Source organism: Bos mutus, chromosome 7 (genome assembly GCF_027580195.1).
Source record: "Bos mutus isolate GX-2022 chromosome 7, NWIPB_WYAK_1.1, whole genome shotgun sequence".
In the NCBI taxonomy this organism is placed as follows: Eukaryota; Metazoa; Chordata; class Mammalia; order Artiodactyla; family Bovidae; genus Bos; species Bos mutus.
Window position 1 is genome coordinate 26,616,021 of NC_091623.1, and position 19,854 is coordinate 26,635,874.

Genomic DNA, 19,854 nt, shown 5'->3' on the forward strand with positions numbered 1-19,854 from the left:
GTTATTCAGTCACTAAGTCGTGTCCAATTCTTTGTAACTGCATGGACTGCAGCACACCAGGCCCCTCTGTCCTCCACTATCTCCCAGAGTTTGTTCAAATTCCTGTCCTTTGAGTCGGTGATGCTATCCAACTATCTCACTCTCTTTTGCCCCTTTCTCCTTCTTCCCTTAATCTTTCCCAGCATCAGGATCTTTTCCAATGAGTCGGCTCTTCGCATCAGGTGGCCAAAGTATTGGAGCTTCAGCTTCAGTATCAGCCCTTCTAGTAATTATTAGGGTTGATTTCCTTTAGGATTGACTGGTTTGATCTCCATGCAATCCAAGGGACTCTCAAGAGTCTTCTCCAGCGCCACAATTTGAAAACATCAGTTCTTTGGCTCTCAGTCTTCTTTATGGTCTAAGTTTCATATCTGTACGTGACTACTGGAAAAATCATAGCTTTGACTATACAGACCTTTGTCGGCAAAGTGATGTTAGTGCTGTTTAATATGCTATCTAGGTTTGTCATAGCTTTTCTTCCAAGGAGAAAATGTCTTTTAATTTCATGACGGCAGTCACCACCAGCAATGATTTTGGAGCCCAAGAAAATAAACTATGTTGCTTCTTCTACTTTTCCCCTTTTTATTTGCCTTGAAGTGATGGGACTGGATGCTGTGAACTTAGTTTTTTGAATGTTGAGTTTTAAGCCGGCTTTTCTACTCTCCTCTCTCACCCTCATCAAGAAGCTCTCCAATCCCTCTTCATGTTCTGCCGTTAGAGTGGTATCACCTGCCTGTCTCAGGTTGTTGATATTTCTCATGGCAGTTGACTTCTGCTTGTGATTCATCCAGCCCAGCATTTCACATGACACGCTCTGCATATAAATTAAATAAGCAGGGTGACAATATACAAAGGTCTGTTTTTTAAAAAGCTAGCTGGAGGCCCCCAAATTGAAGGGACAGAACTACAAAAGGTGTGCAAAACCGGAGGCGTGGTTCATTGGCACTGACATTTGCTTCACTGATTTTCTTCTGACGATCCACCTCTCTACATCTAATTTCAGATCATGTGGCTGAAGCCTCACTCTGGTGCTAAAGGTTGAGCCAGCGACTGTGGCCTAAGGCAACAAGTGAGTTTTATCTTCCTCACCAGAATCTCCTTGCTATGCTGTGCTGTGCTTAATTGCTGTTGTATCTGACTCTTTTCGACCCCATGGACTGTAGCCCACCAGGCTTCTCTGTCCATGGGATTCTCCAGACAACAGTACTGGAGTGGGTTTCTAGTTCCTCCTCCAAGGAATATTCCCAACCTAGGGATTGAGCCTGGGTCTCCCACATTGCAGGCAGATTCTTTACTGACTGAGTCATGGGGAAGCCCAGTGTTCTATGAATCCACTTTAATATAAAATAGCTTTTAAAGAACAAGCTGATGCTAATGTTTTAATTGTAATAGGACCATTTTGCTTGCAAGTAAGAAAATCTAATTAAAATAGTTTTCTCATCCGACAGGTCTGGAGGTAGGGTGGCTCCTGGCTTAGTGCTATAATGATTGACTCAGTTTTTTTTCAACTTTCATCCAGCTCCCTCCATGGTCAGGAGATGGTTGCAGCAGTTCTGGCTAACACAGTCTCACACAACTGTCCAGGTAAGAAAAGAGGGCCTCTTCTTTGTGTGTCTTGGAAACGTTTAGTAAGAAACCTTGTCAGAAGAAGGACCTTTCCACTGTTCCAGCCTGCACAGACTTCTCTTCAAGTCTCATTGGCTAGAACAGGGTCACAAGGGAAATAAAAGTACCAGATTAGTTTGGGTGACCTAAGAGTCACCTCTGGGGACTGGGGTTGGAGCACTTGTCCATGTAGATGAGCACAGTTAGTTGTCAGGATGGAAGAAGAGTGGAATGGGTGCTGAGCAAGCAAACAAAAACCTTCTACACTGACAAGTACAATTTCAAATAATCAGAAAAAATGATTCATTTATGAAGATATAATATTAAAATGTTATGCAGTAGTTAGAGGGAATAAGTCAGAGAAGGCAATGGCACCCCACTCCAGTACTCTTGCCTGGAAAATCCCATGGACGAAGGAGCCTGGTAGGCTGCAGTCTCTGGGGTTGCAAAGAGTTGGACACGACTGAGCAACTTCACTTTCACTTTTCCTTTCATGCACTGGAGAAGGAAATGGCAACCCACTCCAGTGTTCTTGCCTGGAGAATCCCAGGGACGGGGGAGCCTGGTGGGCTGCCGTCTATGGGGTTGCACAGAGTCAGACACGATTGAAGTGACTTAGCAGCAGCAGAGGGAATAAGTGAATAGCAACATACGTAGGTCTTAAAAGCACAGTATTCATGGCAACAGTGGGAAAGAGAACACAATCTATTGAATAATACAGTTATTTATGTTGCTTAAAAATACATGAACACTGGAGCTTTGACCTGCTGCTATAAGAAGTGTAAGGTGGTATAACCATTTGGGAAAACTTTTGGACAAAAGCATGCCTTACTTCCGAATAAATTCATCTTCTAGGTATATATACATGCATGCCTATGTGCTCCAGACATATCTGAGAGTTTTTATAGCAACACCATTTATACTAGTCCCAAACTAGAAACCAGTCACCCAAGTGTCCATCAGCTAGAAGAATGGGTAAATGAATGACGGTGTAGTTCCATGCTAGAAGACTAACTGAATATAGTATTCACTGGAATACTGTACGGCCATGAGAATGAATAAATGACTGCTCCATGCTGCAACTAGTGAAAGAAGTCTGTTACAATAGGGTACTAACTATATGATTCTATTTACATAGATTTTAAAAATAGACAAAATTAACCTATAATGATTGGAGTCAAGATAGTGACTACCTTTTGGGGAAGGTCAGAGTTATTGGGATGGACTTCTGGTGAACTGCTCATATTTCATTTCTTAATAGGGATGGTAGTTTCATGGATTTTATTGTGAAAATTCACTGAACTGTATATTTATGATGCTCATTTTCTGTTAATATATGCATGTTATACTTAAAACTTTTTCTGTAAAAAACTACATGCATGCAAAATAGCATTTATTTAATGAGTAAATGGGGATACAAAGAAAACTCAGTCCCTGCCTTCGTGAAGCTTAATTCTAATAATAAAAATAAATGTAGTAGTAGCAGCAGCAAGTAATACCTAAATAGTGTAGATTATGTTCCAGGTCAGACTGTAAGCATATGAAATAGATACTATTATCATCCCCATTTTAGAGCTTAGGAAATTGAGACACAGGGCTGCCTACTGAAGATCACACTGTAAGTGGTAGAGTGAGAAGGCAAGCCTTGTAACCCTGTCTCTACAGTCTAGCTTTTAACCAGGATGCCCTACTGCCACTCATGCTAGTGAAGGAGAAAGACAACAACAGATAGAGATAGGTACAAAAATATCTCAGTTCAGTTCAGTTCAGTTCAGTCGCTCAGTCATGTCTGACTCTTTGTGACCCCATGGACTGCAGCACACCAGGCCTCCCTGTCCATCACCAACTCCTGGAGCCTACTCAAACTCATCCAGTCAGTGATGCCATCCAACCATCTCATCCTCTGTCGTTCCCTTCTCCTGCCTTCAATCTTCCCCAGCATCAAGTGAGGTCTTTTCAGATGAGTCAGCTCTTCTCGGGTGGCAATAACTGCAACTGAGTAAAAGCAGAACACAGAGGCGGAAGGCGATAAGAAGGAATCGCTATTTAAAATAGGAAATTTTTCTCCCTCATGCTTGTCAAAAACAAAGCGATGTTTGGACGAAGACATGAAGGAAATGAGTGCGTCAAATGGACATGTGAGCAACTAGAGTGTTGGGCAGAAAAAAACAGCAAGAACGGATGCCCTGAGGTGCGCATAGTAAGTTCAAGAACTGGCTAGGAGGCCAGAGTGGCTAAAGCAGAATGAGATAGGGAGAGGAAGAGATAAAGTCAGAGCCAGCAGACACCAGATCGTGGGTTCCCTTTGGGCCAATGTTTGTATTTATAAAGAGACATATAGCCAATCATTTACATAGTAAACAGAGTGTACCTTTGGGAGAGGAGTGGCTGAAGGAACCTTGACCAAAAGAAATAGATACAAGGGAGGGACATAGCACCAGTCTATTAGACCAGAGTATCATGAGTATTATTAACTCAATTCTACACCTGAGTTGTGGGGCAGAGGTGTAGCTTGTTGTAGCTTTTAACCAGAAAGAACTCTATATTCCATCTCCACATCACCATAAATTATCCAAAAATTAAAATGCTGGCACCAAACCTCTTCTTCAGAGAAGAGAGATATACCCTCAGTGTGTTAAGACTTTTCCAATTCTGATGATTCATTCCCATACAGGCGGCAGTATTTATAATGGACGATACTGCCTTTGGCCTGCAATGTGCAAAATACCTCTTTTTCCTTATGACAAAGCATCTTACCAAAAAAGTAATAAGACATAGTTTCTACAAACATATTAACATTAACCTTTTCAAAACTATGTGATTTAATGGCTTAATTTTTTCCTGGAAATGTCAGGTATATTGAAAAACTACATGAATTGATGCCTAAAACATTGTGATTTCTTCAAAACAAATATTCTGCATGCACACCAGTAAACCCCAAGAAGGATCAAGCGTCATTATTTGTATTTAAACTTAAATAGGTTATTTTTTGCCCAGAAAAAAAGTTTACATTTTTACTGGTAATATGAAAGATCTTGCTTTAGGTTAGAGAGATTTTTAATCAGGAAAATTATTGCAAATTCTGCCTCCCTCTTTATTTTGGGGATCTCAAAACCCAGAAGAGTATCTTTTAAAAAGGAAAATTGTCCTGTAACTATTCAGATGAAGTTATATTTTAAAACATTGCCTCCTGGGAGTTCAGAAATTGAAGTTTTGACTTTTTCAAGGACTTTCAAAGAAAAAAGGGTAGGAAGAGACCCATCTTCTGTGATTTGACTCTCAGGCGAGCTTCTAGACTTCATAGCTATATTAAAATCTAATTGTAATAAGGGTGGGGACCCTGCATGTTAATTTATGATACATTTATTAATCTGTTCACTATTTATTAATCTGTTCACTGTCTTCTGAATATCAAACACTGTGCTAAGTACCTGGGGTATATTGACAGACACAGGGCTGCCGTCACAGCGCTACAGGCTAGGAGGACAGCAGACGTTAGTCATACAAGCACATATAAAACTGCAAGTGTGACGCGCACCGTGGAGGGGAAGCTCATGGTGCAATGAAAGCCTGTGCAGACGACTCTGGGCTAGTCAGGTCAGTTAGGGAAGGCTGCTCTGGAGACACGATGGTTACCTTCTGATCTGAAGGGAGAGGGTAGGAATTTTAACCTGGAGACGGAAGAAAGGAAGAGAGTGAAAAATAGAGGGAAAACCCTAGTGATTAGAGGGAATAGAACTGAAAGTCAGTTCTGGAATTCTTAATTAGAGAAAGGGAGAGTATAGATGAAGGTTATATTCATTCATTCATTTAATTAAAATGTATTGAGTAACTGCTCTGTGCCAAATCTTGTTCTACAGGTTGGAAATATTAAAGAGCTTTTAGTTTGTCATATGAGGAAAGATAAGACATTAAAAAGTTTTAATCATGCAGGGATGGAGGTGGAGTGGTGATGTGATCATATTTGTGTATGGCAAAGTTAACTAGCTCCAAAATGGAGAATGCATGAGAACAGGCCAGAGAGTATTCTAAGAGGCTCTCCCAGAACTCCAGGGTAGCTTGCATGAGGAAAGTGATGCTGGAGATGACCGGCATCATTGGGTGTAGACAGTTTCGAAACAGTTTAGGAAGCAAAATAGCACATTGTGATAGACTGAGGCGGGCAGAAAGGGAAATGTCAAGGATATGTCTGCGGGTTCTACTTGCATAGCTAGATGGGTTGTATAAGATAGTGGCAATAACAATAATTAGCATTACTAACCTCTTTGATCTGAGTTTTGGGATGGTGAGGGGCTGTGGGTGAAAATTACTGAGGTGCAGTCTGTAGTCAAAGTGGAGTCCTTTCTCCAACTCACCATCAGTGACCAACAGCAATTGCCTCAAATTTCCACTTTCTTTTTTTCTGGACGGAGTAGACATGTTCTAAGTATGTTAGGACTTCACTGGTGATCCATGTGAACAGCAGTCTCTCTCATGAGCTGTGCTGCTTTGGTCATGCAGTGTTGCCAAGAGTCCTTTTCTCTTTAGACACAGTTATCTTCTGAAAAGAGCAGTAAGACATGATTTCCCCAAAGCAAAGAAAGTATCCAATGGAGAGGTAAAGCAAGGAGTGGAGAAGAACCCACCCCAGATTCTCAGTTGGGAGCCAGGTCAGCTCAAAGTCCAGAGCGTGGAGATACGGTCTGTACTGCGGGAGCCTAGGGTGGGGCATGTGGCAGGAGATGAGCCAGAGTGCAGGCTGAGGTGGCATCCCAGAAGACCCTCTGCACTTTACTGAGGTTCGACTTTACCCGAAGGGCAGTGGGGAGACTTTGAAAAGGTTAGGAAAATGTCAGGAGTAAGATTAGATTTGCATTTTAGAAAGATGACTTTATAATAATTTAAGCTGTCATTTTATGAACTTTTTCTGATTAGGTGTTATTTTCACAATAAAAATGATTCTTAAAAAAGGAGAGCTGATTTTTGTCTGTTATATAGACTGGATTAGACTTGCAATGTGAGACAAGATAGAAGGAAGCTCGTTAGAAAGCTATCGCAACAGGAGGTTGCTAAAGTGGAGCAGAGGCTGTGGACTCTGGAGCCAAGAAGACTTGCATTTAGATAGACCCTGCCTTTGCCACTTCTCCACTGTGTGAGCCTGGGCGGCTGGTTCTCTTCTCTGGGTCTCAGTTTTTCTCATCTGTAAAAATATCGGCAACAGTACATCTGTACCTTCTTTTCCATTTTGCATATTATGTATATTAAGTTCTCAGTATCTAGTATTCCCTGTAAACATAGTTCTTATTTTAATGATGAAAAGAGTCTGAATTAAGGCAGAAGCAATGGGAATGGAGAAGGGAGGAGAGATGACAATGGTGTTAGGTAGGTTGATTGTATAAGCCTCAGGGACTGATGAATGGATGATGGGGAACTGCCACCATACTTCCCAGGGATCCCACTTGGGTAGAATTAGGCAAATAGCGATTCCAGTGTCTTTGAAAGAGAAATCAGGAGGGCCAGGTTACTGGTTTTGGTGGGGGAGGTTGGGAATGAGGGGGATGACGAGCGCAGTGTGAGCCTTGGTTCACACTTGAGATGCCCTGAAGACAGTTGGCTATGTGGGTCTATTTCTCTATGAGGAGGTGGGGCTTCGGAATGGATATTAGGGAGGAACTTGCTAAGGAAAATATGCTGAGCGTGATTAGTAGAAGGCCAGGCTTAGGGTCATGGGGAGCGTGAGCATTTTAAGAGGACAGAAGCAGAATAGGAGACAGGAAATAGGGGGATGGGGAAAGGCAAAATGCCAGAGAGATGAAGAGGAGGAGCAAGAATTATGAGTCAAGAGAGAAGAGAATTTCAGGAGGAAGGCAGTGGTTAATACTGCCAACTGACACAAATAGGTCAGCTAAGGTTTTCATGCAAAGGAAAAAAAAAAGCATTTGATTTAGCAACTTGGGGGTGGAGTGTGAGGGTGGTGTTCCAGTTTTGCCAGAGCCCCTTGAGTAGAGTTGTTAGGGTTGGAATCCAGATTGCAGTCTGTGGAAGAGTAGACAGGAGGTAAGACATGGATATGGGCTGAAATTGTCCTCTGTTCTTTTTATGAGGGGAAAGAGAAATAGAGGGATGGTAGGGTTTTGTTTGTTGGTTTTAAGAATGAACACTGGGGTGTGCGGGGAAGTAGCCAAACTAGGGAGAGAAAGAAAAGGGCTGATTATGCACCGTGTGGGAGGGGGGGACTTCGCCGGCACAGGTGAAGGAATTAGCCAGAAACCAGAAAAGGGAGCTCACTTCCTCTGGAAAGAGAGGAGAGCTGGCATGGCCGGATGCAGATAAAAATAAATAAAAGCGTGGGATGGAGAGGTGTGAGATGTTGAGGAAGTTCATGCTGATGATCTCAGTAGTCTCTGTGAAGAGAATGGCATTGGCCACAGGGCAAAAAAGGGTAGGATCTTGGTTCTACTGAGCTGTTTGTGGGGTCATGAGCAGTTGGTTGCTCAGTGGTAAAGAATTTGCCTGCAATACAGGAGATGCAGGAGATTTGGTTCAATCCCTGGGTTGGAAAGATCCCTTGGAATAGGAAATGGCAACCCAGTCCATTATTTTTGCCAGGAGAATCCCATAGACCGAGGAGCCTGGCAGGCTACAGTTCCTTGGGGTCTCAAAAATAGTCAGATGGGACTGAGCAACTGAGGCTGAACACTGCTTCTGTCCGGCTCTGGCTCTATAGGGCTCCAGAAGGCACCGTTGAGTAGCACTGCAGATCCTGCGGGCTGGGTGTCCTCTGCTGAAGGTCCTCATCGCAGCCTTGAGGAAAGGGGTTTCCGAAACAAAGGAGCTGAGCGGGATGGGAGGGCAAGGCTGAGTGCATGCGAGAGCTGACTGGGAGGCAAGGTGGACGGATGCGCTTGGATCCAGAGAATGTGGACCATGGTGGAGTGTGGTGAGGACCGGGGACTGTGTGTTTAGGAATTTGAGGCTGTGGTTTTAGCAAAACGCAAACCCTGAGCAGTTAACACCTGTAAACTGAACAGAAGGGTATAGGATGGGGGGTGGGGGGTGGGGCTGTGGTTATCTACATGGCTGGTTTTAGTTAGATGGTCCCTAGCTGGTGGTCCCGTTTTTCTCTTTCCTGAGTGGAGGCAGCAACTTTAAAAAACCGAATTAAAAAAAATGATTTCTGTAATTTGAGGTCTTTGGACAATGGTAACACCAGAAAAGATGATAAAATATTGATGAGACCAAAGCAGTATTTATACAGGCATTACAAAAAGCTTGGGCCATATTCTAAATTAAATTTAAAAAAAATCATTACAAGACAATGCATAGGTTATTCTTTCTTCTTTTCCTAAATTGCTTTAAATCTTTTATGTCATATCTTAGTGAGAGAAAATAAAATGGGCTACATGTAGCTACTGAAACTGGATTTTTTACTAAGGCTACTGTGTGTGTATGTGTGTGTTTACCCATCAAGGAGTCCATCTGTGCATTTTTGGAGCACTCGATGTCAAATATTAGTGATAAACAAGATTATGTATTGGAGTTAATATCAGTAGCTAAAACTCTCTTTGCAGTTGACTTTTTAAAATAGTAAGAATAAAGTATTGAAATCAAACTGTTCAGAAATTTGTCTTTCAAATAAAAATATCTTTAAAATTCTGGCAGGTGGGCAAAGTAAGCAGCCAGCCTGAGGTTGGAGGTAACAGAATAGTTCTGGAAGGGGCCAGTTATAGCAATAAATGTTTGCTGCCAAGAGCTGTCTTTTAAAAGGAGTGCTTTCCCTTTTCATAAGTTTCCTCCCTTGAACTGGTCTGGTTGCAGGAGGGACTGGGGAGAGAAATTAAACCTTTTAGGGGAGCCCATCAGTGATTCTTGTGGGTGATGGGGTTAGTGTGATGGAAGTCAGATTTCCTGCCAGAAGTTGACTTGGTGCTATAAAATAAGAGGAAGAGTGTGTATAGTACCACTGTTCTTGGCAGCCCAAAATGGAAACACGAAAATGCCGACTATAGGAGAATAGATAAATACACTATGATTAATCCTCACAGTGGAATATTTACTTGCCATCAAATAAAGTGCAGATAGACATGACACTCGGATGAATCTATCACAAAATGTTGGTGAAAAAAGAAAATCCCCCAAAACTATTTATAGTACAATGCTACTTTTGTAACATTTAAAAACAAGCAAAGGAATAAATAAACACAAAGCTCAGGACAGTGTTTACCCGTGAAGTGGTGAGGCTAGAGGACACACAGGGGATGGCGTGGGGAGAGCACATAAATAGATGTTAGCTGTTAGTATCACTGCGTTAGATGGTGTGTGCGTGTTTATACGTTATCTAAAATAAATAAAAGAAAGAAACATGAACGGATTGGTGGAGAAAGTGCATCAGAAACCAAAGAATTGTATGTATTCAGCAGAATGACATCACGGGCAACAAGTATGACCATAACTTGGGCCCTGTTGACAAGCCCAGCCCTTCTCACTGGCGAACAAGACTGAAGAGCCCCTTCCCACAGGGCTTTACCTTCTAGTATGAAGATAGTCTGCAAACAAAGAATTTGAGAAAGTAATAAGTTCTTTGAGAGAAAAATAAAACCAAAACCATAATAATATCTCTTTATGTAGGTATGTGTGGGTATGTCTCTAGGCTAGGTGCCCGGAAATGGATTAGTTGGATGGAAGAGTATGTGCATTTAAATTTTTGATAAATACTGCCAAATTGCTCTCCAAAAGAGGTTGTCCTAATTTATATTTCTACAACCTTCTTTTCCCACATTTTTGCCAACACTGGTGATTATCGATGATTATCAGTCTTTTGGTTTAGCCAACTGGCAAAATATGGCATCTTATTTTTGCTTCAAACAACCAATTTTTAGATGAGCGTTTGGCAGGAGAGTCATTAGTGAAATGAAGACTCTGCATATTTCTTTTCCATTATTGGTGAAAGAATGGCTGTAGTTGTCAGTCAGTTCAGTTCAGTCGCTCAGTTGTGTCCGACTCTGCGACCCCATGGAATGCAGCACGCCAGGTTTTCTTGTCCATCACCAATTCCCAAAGCCCACTCAAACTCATGTCCATTGAGTCGGTGATGCCATCCGACCATCTCACCTTTCTCAGCATCAGGCTCTTTTCAAATGGGTCAGCTCTTCGCATCAGGTGGCCAAAGTATTAGAATTTCAGCTTCAGCGTCAGTTCTTCCATAAATATTCAGGGCTGATTTCCTTTAGGATGGACTGGTTGGACCTTCTTGCTGTCCAAGGGCTGCAGTTGTATTTGCCTAAAATTTTGGGGGGAACAGTTGTGCTCTGTGTTTAGAGCTATTACTCTCTAATCCATTTGGTCAGAAGTAGTGTTTCCCTAAAACACTTGGAGGGATGGAAGCGGGGAGAAGGGAGATTTATTCAATGCTTTTATATGGTATTTTTATGTGGCATTAATGCTTTTAGGTGCTTTCACATGTTCTTTCTTTTAGTTTCTGCTTCATGGCAGCCCTTTGAGGAAGTTGGGAGACTCAGAATTGAAGACTTGCCTTAGTCATGGAGTTAGGAAGTGTTTCAGCTAGCTCTCACTTCATTGCACATACTCCCCACTCCATCCACCCCCCTTAAACCTTACAGAAGATGGCATTAATTTAAGGATTTAGTCCTTTAATGGTTCTATTCCAGTTGTTTCCAACCTTGGCTATATATTGAAATCTCCTGGAGAACCTGAAAAAATACTCACACCTGTGTTCTACTCCCAAAGATTCTGAGGTAATTCATCTGAGGTGTACCCTGGACATTACAATTAAAAAAATTACTGTTCAGCCAAGGTTGAAAGCCACTGGTCTAATTCTATGATCTCTTTTTAGACTTGTGTTCGTTACCTATAATGCAGTTTTGTGATACTCTTTTGCTATCTTATCTCCTAAAAGTTTTTCAAGTTTTTTTTTTTTTTTGGCTTGAGACTGTTGGAAAAATTCCATAATAGGCTTTGGAATAACTGCAGATATCCTGTTGTGAGATGGGTAGAAAGACTGCATTACTAAATTGGGGTTGGGAATTGCTGAACAAATTATTTCTCAGGTCTTTATTTTGCAGTTTTAAAAAATCAGCAAACCAACTGCAGCATGACATAAGCAGTCTCATCTTGAAGAAGAGTATCAGCAAAATATTAGTATCACAACTTTTTCATGAATATATTTTCATCTGTTACTGAAGATAAAATAGCACAGAACAGAGCTCAAGAAAGGAAATATGTCAGCTACAATAAATGAAATCTCATTCAAATATTATTCAGTTTTTCTGGGGATATTTACCCACTGCCCTATGAAAGTAATGGCTGCTGCTGCTGCTGCTAAGTCGCTTCAGTCGTGTCCGATTCTGTGCGACCCCATAGACAGCAGCCCACCAGGCTCCTCTGTCCCTGGGATTCTCCAGGCAAGAATACTGAAGTGGGTTGCCATTTCCTTCTCTAATGCATGCATGCATGCTAAGTAGCTTCAATCGTGTCTGACTCTATGTGACCTCATGGACAGCAGCCCACCAGGCTCCCCTGTCCATGGGATTCTCTAGGCAAGAATACAGGACTGGGTTGCCATTTCCTTCTCCATATGAAAGTAAAATACCTACTGATGGTCTACCCCATATATGATGAGCTTAGAAGTAAAATCATTTCTCCCATCTGTGATATCAAGATGCTCCCCCCACCTGTAGGACATCTTTAGAAAAGCTAGACATAATTATTTTGGCAACTTAAATGGGAATAATCATGCTTCTTACCTATTCAGTTGTTGTGGTTTATCCTCAATATATGTTGATCTTTGATGCTGATTTTCTTGGTGATGTGGGCTACAGTTATAGGAGGACTGTGTGGAGACTTTAGCAGAGACCTTGTTTTTTTCCTTTCCAAAGCACTTATTGTGGTTGTTGCTATTAATATATTCACTTGTAGGTTTTTTCATGTAATTCTGAATATGGAATCCTATTTGATCTCCGCATGTGCTGTGCATGGTAGCATAGGCCAAGCCAGACTTGGTGGACTTTGCTTTTAGTTCCACATCAGTGATTTCCTATAGAACTTTAAGTTATGCTATGTCATAATTTCCTAAATCTATAAAATGGAAATCACAGTTCCCGAAAAGTAAATAATAGACTATATGTGAAAGCGCTTTATGAGATAGTTCAGTACTATTTATTTTTAAGTAGTCCGTTTTCCTTCTAATATCTGTAAAATAAGCTGTTCTTGAATTTGCTCTCTTGTGTGTGATGAGTGTGTAAAATTGGAGTTAAAAGACCTGGTGTGAATCAGGGCAAGTCATTTAGTCTCAGCCTTACTTTCTGTCTTTAAGATGAGAACAGTAGATAGATGCTGCCTCAGGTGGTAGATGGATTAAATACTATCATCAGGATGAAAGTACTTTGTCAAGGGCAAAGCACTTCACAAGCATCAGCTAATTCCTCATTTAAATTTGGGTGCATGACCCATCCTTCAAGTCATGTATCTTTTTTCTCTGCACCACGGCCCAGAATCTCAGTGCTACCTCCAGAATTCCCATCTCTCTCCCACCTTACTGCTGCTTCACTAGGTCCTTCCATCAGGGCACCTCCACCTTTTGACCTTTTCTTCTTTCACCTTCATTAGTCCCATCCCTCTCCCACATTATATTGGCATTTTCTTTCCCTAGATTTCACTTTCTTCATTATAAAATTACACTTCTATTAATATAGATTAGGATTACACTTACTTTTTGACAGCTGATTTACTGCTGCTTGTGGCTAGCATTTTAGATGACTAATCTGTTGATTATCCCAAAATAAGCGTTACTCAATTGTGTTGTCCTTTCAGAGCGTATACTGTATTTTAGCAGTGACCAGAGTACCAGAACCCACAGTAATGACAAATATAAATATTTCGGATCTGTGTTAGATCTGACTACATGTTTAGGAATGTGCCTTTTGTTACCATCCAAGATACTCCTTATAGTCAGCACTCTAACTGGAGTGCTGCTCCGAGATGGAAAAAAAATCCATCCCCCAGCACCCCCCCTTTATTTTTGGCCTCACCGAGCCGCTTGTGGAATCTTAGTTCCCCAACTAGGGATCAAACCCAGACCTTAGGCAGTGAAAGCGCAGAGTCCTAACCACTGGATCTCCAGGGAATTGCCTTTTCTGGATTCAGATGAAAAGTTATTTAATAATATCTTGATTATATTTAAATAATTTTAACAACATCATATAATAATATATATTTTAATTCTTTTGTTGAACTTTGATTCAAATGGATGATAAACTTTTAAAATATTATACAAATCTCCTGAAACACATGTGTAACATAACATACCTGTCCTTAAAAAAAAGTTCCAGTCAGTTCTGTTCCTGTCATAATAGTATTTGTAGTCTACGATGTTTCCACCACCCCCAGAGTTTCCTGCTGCTGCTGCTGCTAAGTCGCTTCAGTCTTGTCAGACTCCTAGCAACCCCATGGACTGCAGCCTACCAGGCTCCTCCGTCCATGGGATTTGCCAGACAAGAGTACTGGAGTGGGTTGCCATTGCCTTCTCCTCAGAGTTTCCTAATGTCTCCTTTTTTTAAAAAAAAGTCATCATTTTTAGGTGGTTTTTTTTTTTTTTTTTTTAGCACAGAGTTCCTAAAGTCAGCTGACTTCCCCTAGTCATGTATACCTAACGCAGAGCAATTGATTTTTGAAACTTTTCTGTGAACTCACAGGAAAAGGTAAAAATGAGTAAAAACCAAGCCAAACACTCTGATTACTCTAGAGATTTTTCTTCTTGGGAGTTCTTTATCTTTTGCTTTCTTCTGGGTGTTTTACTAAGTCATAAATTTTAACAACAAATCTTCTACAACTGCTTTGTATAGCTACATCAACACACATACAAATTTGCTTCTAGATAACTAATAAATTTTAAGTTGTTCTTGATAAAAACAACGCCTCCTTCCTTTGGGCTGTGAGACTGCTTGGGCTGAAAGAGATCAAGCGATTATTTAGCCCTGACTCCTGTATTTATTACCAGAAGGGGAACTGGGCTCTAAGGAGGTGACAGTTTAATTGAGTTCACATGATGACTCACTTTATTGGGGAGTTCTTAAGAAAGAGTATTGTTAGGCATATCTATATAAGAGATAAAAAACATCTGAGTTGCATTGGTTTACTCATGAGCTGTTGGCCATTTCATCTTTCAGATGTTATTTAGCCATTCTTCTGTTCCCTTGGTAAGGGGAATAACAGAGGCAGAGTTCCTGCCCTGAGCTTGGAAGTTATAGGTAGGTAGGTAGATAGATAAATAGCTGGTTAGATAGATGTTCAAGGAGGAGTGAAGGAAAGTTAGCCTCTCTTTTTGAAATTTACTTTTCCGGCCTTGTATGGTCTTTGTCAATTCTCAACCTTAGAAAAATGAGATTTTAAAGGGTATGTCTGGGGAGGAGGACCCCAGCATCCCTGAAAGAAGCCTTGGTTGAGGCACTTTCAGGGCAGGGCTGTTCTGGCTCTGTTGTCGAACAGCTCTAATTGTTTGAAAATTTTTCATTATATTGTGTTGAAATAGTCCCTGTAATTTCTACCCACAAATCCTAGTTCTTTCTGGAAAAACTCAGACCCAGTATATTCAGTTGACTTCCTTCCTCCTCATGGAGGCCTCTTGTCTCTGGAGTAACCACTCCCACACCCTTCAGCTTTTCTCCATAGGGCATTATTTTCAGACCTCTGATTGCTATTCTTAGGGCTCAGTCTGGTTTTGAATTGTGTCTTTTAAAATGTGAGGTTGAGAACTGAGTATCTCTCCAGATGTGGTTGTCTCTCCATTATGGAATGTATGGCAGAACCATAACATCTGCTAGCAACTACATTTCTATTAATAGAGACTAAATGCATTTGCTGTCTTGGTAGCTGCCTTTGTACTCTTGACACATATTAAGCTTGAAAACAACTAACTCCCCTGGATATTTTCTGCATGAAATGTTATCATATCAGTTCTCTTCCAGTCGATGTTTGTGCAGTTAAATATTTTGAACTGACGTTTATCTATGTTAGAGGTTATATTATGGTTTCATTGGAGCAAGAGCATCTCAATTCTTGACCTTGTCCTTGATTTAAATTATTTGTGTACTTTCCTTGTAGTAAAAGAATAGTTTTCAGCATTTTGAAGGGAGGGTGTGCTTATTTTTGTTAGAAATACCTAGCAAAAGAAGCACTGTTACTTGACCTTAACATTAAAAAAAAAAAAAAGCTGTGTATGTATAGTATAGGGTTTATACTACATAGTGAATAGTATGGTGTATTACCCAGACTTCTCCTTCAGAACCAAGTCACTAGTAACCGGGAAAGGGTCCTCTCTGGACGTTGCCCTCAGGCAAAGGTTTATCTCACATAAATCATGCCACCTTCCCAGGGACCGCCTACATACAGTGACTGATCAGGCAGGAGAATGAAGACTCAGTTTCTTTGTTTTGAAGACGAGCCATCCTAGCTCCAGAGATCCCAGGGTGACAGCTGAATCCTTTATTGTGAAGGCACTGAAGTTCAACCTTCTCTCTGTTCACACCTGCTTCTTTGACTCCCTCAAAGGTGTGGATCCCAAATATACTGCAATAGACAGCCCTGTTGTGTGGTCTTACTTAGCTGTGGGCTGTAGCAGGCACTCATATGCCTTATTTTATTTAATCCTTTTATTTAATTTAACCCTGAGAGGTAGCTACATGTCATTCCCAAGTTACATAGGACAAACTGACGCAAGAGAAAGTGAGGTGTGTTGTTGAATGCGTATAAGTGTTAGCACTGACATCGGGATTGGAGGTCCATCATTCTGCCTCTTATTCTACTATGCTTTCAGAGGCTTTCAGAACACAACGTGTGCATGTTTTGCTGGAGGCTTCTAATCTACCCTTAGTTTGAACTGATTATGTGAGACTGTCGATAAGGTCCCCCAAGCAGTACATGGTCCATCCATAAGTTTACCTATAGGAAAGCTAGTCTAGTGGTCATTGTGGTTTGTTCTCTGATGGAGAGAAGGGAGTAATTTTACTTGGTAACTTCTTCAGGGTGGATACCTAGATTTGTGTCTCCTATAGGCCATGAGAATAAAAAAGAAAATGGCAGCCAAGGAACAATAGTTTTTTCTGCTTTGACCCCAGTGTTTCTTGACACTATCGACCAGGTAGTAATTGGAAGCCAGGCTTGGTGTTTCGTTGCCATGAACAATAGTGAATGTTGAATAGAAATTATGTCAGAGAGTGCAGAAAGTTACAGACCCTCATAAACCCAGGGAAGATTCAAAGCTAATTTTGGTTCTATTATGTAGCAGATAAATTTGGCGTTAGAGTACTGCAGACACCTGTTGAGTGGTGGGCTGATGAATGTAATTGCAGCTCTTATAAAGTTTTCAGTCTTGTACTTTCAGTAAGTTGATAATGATTAAATCGAAAAACTGCTCCTTGGAAGAAAAGCTATGACCAACCTATACAGCATATTAAAAAGCAGAGACATTACTTTGCCAACAAAGGTCCATCTAGTCAAAGCTATGGTTTTTCCAGCAGTCACATATGGATGTGAGGGTGGGACTATAAAGAAAGCTAAGTGCTGAAGAATTGATGCTTTTGAACTGTGGTGTTGGTAAAGACTCTTGAGAGACCCTTGGACTGCAAGGAGATCCAACCAGTCCATTTTAAAGGAAATCAGTCCTGAATATTCATTGGAAGGACTGATGCTGAAGCTGAAACTCCAATACTTTGGCCACTTGATGCGAAAAACTGACTCATTGGAGAAGACCCTGATGCTGGGAAAGATTGAAGGTGGGAGGAGAAGGGGACAACAGAGGATGAGATGGTTGGATGGCATCACCGTCTCAATGGACATGAGTTTGGATAAGTTCTGGGAGTTGGTGATGGACAGGGAGGTCTGGTGTACTGCTGCTGTCCATGGGGTCGCAAAGAGTCAGACACGACTGGGTAACTGAACTGGACTGAACCTTTACTAATTGCAGAATGTGCTTCAAACACTAACCTTGGGGGGCTATCTGCCTATAGCTTATTGCGTTTGTGAAACTTCTCTTCATTTTGCCTGATTTTCACCAGTGATATTTCTCGACTGTGGTTGGTATTATGTGGCCTAGGGGAAAAAAGCCACCTGCTTAACTATTTAAATAGTCATAAGTCTATAGTTTCCTGAAATAACCCAGTCTTACTTTCTTAGAAAGGTGTGAAATTCCCTTTTCTGGGAATTGTTTTTGCTTCTGATTCTTGTCCTCAGTGACATCTATGCTGGTATTTTATTTCCATGCTAAGTAAGGTAAAGTTAAAGCATAACAATTAACAAAAGATTCCACAAAAATATAGCCAGGGGACTTCCCTGGAGGTCCAGTGGATGACTCTGTGTGCTTCCACTGCAGGGGGCACGGGTTTGATCCCTGGTCAGGGAACTAAGATCCCTCATGCTGGTCAAAAAAAAAAAAAAAATTATATATATATATATATATATATATACATACATATATATAGCCAGACCAGATGACCCCTTTGTTCAACCCCCTTTGTCCTCTTTGCACTGACCGTACATGTTGGTAATGGCTGTATATTGGGGTATGTTTCTGACTTAAATTTTTTAAAGGCTAATAATTGTCTCCTGGTACTTGTTATTCCTATTGTCAATATTTCTTAGATATGATATTTTTCTAAAAATATATTTTTTAATCCCTAATGAGTGCATTCAAAAAGCTGGGGTTTGATGTGAGGGATAGGACAGTTTTTTCCTGGTGTAAACCAGGAACACAATAATATTTTTGCTCTTTTCCATCACTGTTTCTTGGAACTTTGAAAGCACATCAGTGAATCAGCTTTCCCAAATGTCAGTGGATTGAGCATAGCTGGGTGTTATTGTTTCTAACTTTAATTTTTATTAAAAAAGTCAGTGGAATGAAGAAAAAAAATTATTGAGAGGAGGCGCAGGAGAGTCTTTTGGGCTTGAAATGCTATATATCCTGACCTTGAGTGGTGGGTACATTCACTGAGCCTTGTGCATAAGAGCTGGGCTCTACCTTGTATATATATTATTCTTAAATAAAGGAAACTGATATTTCCTATTTTTGAAGAGTCTTTTATTTGAAAGCATTTAAGACATGAAATAAAGCAAGGGAAAGAAGATTTTAAAGTATAATGCACTGTGGAACTAAAAAATACCATGTTCTAGAAATATAACTAGCAATATTTGTTATGCAGAGTGGGTAGCCCTCCACCTTCCAGCCCTAGATCTTTGTGTTTTTTTTTGTTGTTGTTGTTGAACTATAGTTGATTTACAGTGTTGTGTAGTTTCAGGTGTACAGCAAAGCGATACACATACATACGTGCTGCCCTGATATCTCAGTGGCAAAGAATCCTCCTGCCAAAGCAGGAGACACGGGTTTAATCCCTGGGTCAGGAAGATCCCCTGTAGAAGGAAGCAACCCACCTCAGTATTCTTGCCTGGAGAATCCCATGACCAGAGGAGCCTGGTGGACTGAATCCCATGACCAGAGGAGCCTGGTGGGCTACAGTTCGTGGGGTCGCAAAAGAGTTGGATATGACCCCGTGACTAAACAACAACAAATATGTATTTAGGTATACACACACATACCCTTGCCCTGAAGCTTTTAGACTCTGTTTCAGCCCCTTGGCCTGGTGCCAGAGAGGAAGTGCTCTTTGTGCCAGATTGTTCTTACGTCTGCCCCTCCTGTGGGATTTAAAGCGTTAATTCTAGGGCAGTTAACCTGCAGCTCTTTCTCCATGTCTGTGATCTTACTACGAAGATGTACTACGTTACTACTATGTAACGAAAGAGCAAATATTGTCCCTGGGATGGTCATGCACAAAGTTTCCAACAGTCAGAGGGGAATTCAGTGAAGTCAGGGGTGGCATTAAGAATATCTGTTATAGAAACAGGAAGCGTCATGAGTATCTGTTATAGAGACAGGAAGCGTCATGAGTGTAATGAGGATGAGAACAGGCTGGAATACTTCCATTCCTGTTAAGACTTTATTAAGCATTTGTGGCAGAAAACTGCTAGTGCCGGCAGAATCAGGAAGAGAGAAGGAGGAACAGGGTTCTGTGAGTTCCAGGCTAGGTCCACCATTAAAAGAGGTTTGAATGTCACTGGGACACTGTGGAGTTTGCGCACCCTCTGACCGTGAATCCTGTGGAGAGAAGGAACCTCAGCAGCAGGGCCTGAGAGCCAGCCTGGTTGTGTTTGGCTGTTCTGGACCTT

At 41.1% G+C, this 19,854-nt stretch overlaps 1 long non-coding RNA gene across 1 annotated transcript in view; it reads left to right on the plus strand.

Moving 5' to 3' along the window:
• The first annotated feature begins 1,038 nt into the window (after positions 1-1,038).
• Positions 1,039-19,854, plus strand: part of LOC138988609 (uncharacterized) — a 565,076-nt gene continuing 546,260 nt past the window's right edge. The window contains exons 1-2 of the long non-coding RNA XR_011464881.1: positions 1,039-1,108; positions 1,559-1,623. This is a non-coding gene — a long non-coding RNA (uncharacterized lncRNA). The remainder of the gene's footprint in view (positions 1,109-1,558; positions 1,624-19,854) is intronic.